Source organism: Sinocyclocheilus rhinocerous, unplaced genomic scaffold (assembly GCF_001515625.1).
Source record: "Sinocyclocheilus rhinocerous isolate Xijiao unplaced genomic scaffold, SAMN03320098_v1.1 scaffold470, whole genome shotgun sequence".
Lineage (NCBI taxonomy): Eukaryota > Metazoa > Chordata > Actinopteri > Cypriniformes > Cyprinidae > Sinocyclocheilus > Sinocyclocheilus rhinocerous.
This window is the reverse complement of record NW_015637537.1, coordinates 753,757-757,467: the sequence shown is the minus strand read 5'-3', so window position 1 is coordinate 757,467 and position 3,711 is coordinate 753,757.

The window sequence follows — 3,711 nt, the reverse complement described above, 5'->3', positions numbered from 1 at the left end:
AACCACCACTTTTGCCTTCATTGATATTGTTTTGTTACTACAGCCATTGAGTACCTTTGCCAATTTTCTGATTTCCCTCTTTCCCCCTCTCTCACACACTCGCGCGCGCACACACACACACACACATGTGGTTGATGATTATCATGTTCCATCAACCATAGATTTTAGGTTAAAATCTATATGAATTTATATTAGAAAGTGAAAATCTAACTGATCACTTCTTTTCTACACATCCCTTGAAATCAAAATATGTTTTAGTCCATTCTCAGTTTTGAGGTCATCTTGAATATGTTAGTGTAATCGAGAGAGAGAGAGAGAGAGAGAGAGAGAGAGAGAGAGAGAGAAGTTGTGTTTACTTTGCCATTGCATCCACTGTATTAGCATGTAGAGATCAGAGCAGAGCGCAGCCGTGTAGTTGTCGCAACAAGTGGGGTTTTCCCCCCCGTGTTTTCTGACTGTGGCCACGGCTGGGTGGATATCATTTCACATATTGAGTGTGGTGAGATCCTATCAGTGCGTAACACATAAGCCGAGCCCTTTCCTACCATGAATAAAGATTTGGTTTCACTTGCTTTCAACGAACGTATAGCAATAACACCAGAGATCGGGATCTTATCCCTCTAATTCCATCTAATCAGTTTTATTTCTAAGTAGTGTATTATTATTATTATTATTATTATTATTATTTTTATTGTATGTAATATACGTACGTAATGTTTTATCTGTTTGTTATTTACTGTGTTGTTGTTTTTTTTTACGATTAGCTGGCAATTAGTAGTAGGCCTAGTAGTTTTTTTATTTAGTATTATTTTTTTTCTCATTAATTTAGTTAATTAGTATAATTAATTTAGTAACTTTTACTAAACATTAAATAATAACAATAATAATAATAATAATAATAATAATAATGATGATGATGATGATGATTATGGTACAAAACACCGTGGCGATTAATGACGGTTTAAATTTTTGCAGCTTGTTGTATCCAAAAGTCACCACATAAATAAATAAATAAATATTAACTTCCTTATTTGTTAGAATAGCTCTTTTTATAATTTTATCCCGAAATATAACAGTATAAAAACACTTCACATTTTGAAGTGTTATAGAATGCATTGAACCGAACACAGTGACAATGAGACAATGGTGCCTGTATGCATTTTATTTGACTTAGTAAGTTTAATAAAAATCCACTTACAACTGTAGACATATTCAAACATATCATTGGTTAATGCGTTTCAAATTACAGGGATTTATTTAGGCTAGTGATTGATTTGATACTCAATTGACAAACCTCTTCAATTCTGTCCTTAATTAATTGAGAGGACACAAACTCCGTCTCCGACAGCAGTTCTCAAGGTGGATGTCACTGAGGCCTGGTTTGCAGAACACCTCTCTTCCGGGGCCTGGGCCAGCATCCCTCCCTTCCTGTGCTAAACCACAGGAAAATGGCAACAATCTGGAAAGAAAATAGTCCAAATGCGTGGTTACATAGCCATCACGTTTCCAGGAGCTCGTAAAAAGGCAGACGTTTAAATGACGCAGAAAACTGTTCCCCAATGAGCTTGTGATGAGGAGCAGCACTTTTCTTCACAAGTGTAATTACAGTTAAATGCCTTCACAAAGGTGTTGCTCCGTCAGAAAAAAAAAATGTACAGCCCAGTGCGTGAGAGAGATTTTCATTTGAATTGTTTTATGAGGAATGGAGAAAGGGCAAGCTATCACAAAAAAAAAAAAAAAAAAGTGGCACATTGTTTTATACAATAGATCTGTGCATTAAGTCGCACTAAAATAAATAATAATACAAAAAAAAAACAACAACAACAACAGTCGAGTTTTAGGCTAAATAAAAAAAAAATATATTAATTAAACAATGTCACCGTTTTAATATGCTATAACCAATTAATGTTGTGGTTAAATATTATTTAAGTGTAACTAATAAAAAGCTTTCGCTGTCTTCTTTTTCTCAATGAAATAAACTCAGAATTTTCGTATCTATTTTACGTATTAGTTTAATGACCTTATATGTTTATATCTAGTGGATGTGTCTTGACAAGAGAAGGTTTGACCGATTAAACGTGTAATATGGAGTCAGTCAATAAACCAATAAATGTCATTTGTCAGTGGGAGGCTTAGTAACAAGATCACTTCTTCCTTCAGAGCGGGTAAAGTATCTGTACATTTAAATGTTTAAAGCATTTTGTCCTGTTAATCCATCGTGACCTCTTTAATTAGCAAAAATCAGATGCGCCAAATAAAGTGCGAATTATTTCATTTATGAATGAAATAGGCTCTGGGGTTTGTTTGCACAAAATCAAAAGGCGGCAATCCACCCTCACACTCTCAGAGAAGATAATTACGCACATAAACCTGTAGTTACGTGCTTCATACGGCCTGTTACATTTATTTGAGAAAAACTAAATACCCTGTTTATATTTCACAATGTGTTTATGTGCACGAGTTTATAATCCTATTTATTGTTTTTAATACACCAACAGCTCGGTCTTCTTCAATCTAATCTTCATAAAAGCAGAAGTGAGTAGCTAACATATGACTGTCCATCGGTCGGGAAAGATATCAACGAAAAAAGACCGACAGCCCTCAAAGTTAGTGGATATGCATTGCTGTTAATGGCTGCTTTAAATGTCTTGAAAGACACCTGCATGAGCCCATGTGCTCCCACGGGATCTGGTGACAAAATGCGATCCGTTTTATTGCAGAATGGTCTTCTGACTACAAAGAGAAATTATATATAACAACTGTTAATACCCTTCATCTGAAGCTCGTACTGTGAATTCCAAAAAAATGAGAGAAATAATAATAATAATAATAATAATAATAATAATAATAATATGCAATTACATTACAGCAGCATGTATTATTTCGTTTTTAATAATACAAAAAAAAATGCAAATGCATATTTACTAGTTGTGTTCGCAAAGAAACGCTATCTTTCTAATTTCTGACAGTATCTTTCCACATCATATTAACTCGCATATCTTTTGATGTGTCCTACAGGACCGATATTACATGCCAAATGCAGAAAATAATTCAGATGTTGAGCCTGCTATTGCACTGCTGAGGCTGGATTCTGACAGCACGCCTACAGCCTTACAATGACCGTTAAAATGCGATGATTGTGCACATGCAAACATGACTGCAGTTTAGATGTACAGAGTAGTCTATAATACGCTCTGTTACACGTATACCTAACACATAATTCAGCAGAATCATACTTACATGAGCGAATCGGTTGCCTTGCCTTTCCATGCTTGCTTTACCTGCATATAAACTGCCACGAATTCGTATATACCAATACCGATGCACAAAACCTAATCTAGACCAAAGACCCAAACAAGAGCCAAAGTGCATTGTTTCAAGCGCGTTTATATGCATACACACACACACACACACACACACACACACACACACTAGCTCTCACACACACATGCACGCACGCGGGAGCTCCTGGCCGTCTGGTGGCTCTCAATAGCAACATTGAAACTGAACACACCTTTTACATATTTATAGAGCTCACCTAAGTTAATAATGTTAATAGTTTTGTATATAGAAATATAAGGCACTCGCCAATGTTCTCACATCATGTACATAATTTTACAATAAAATAGGCAATAACAGTTAAAAGTAAGTGATATGCCAAGAGAACATTAATTTAATTTTATTTTCTAGGTGTGACCGACCTGGATAATA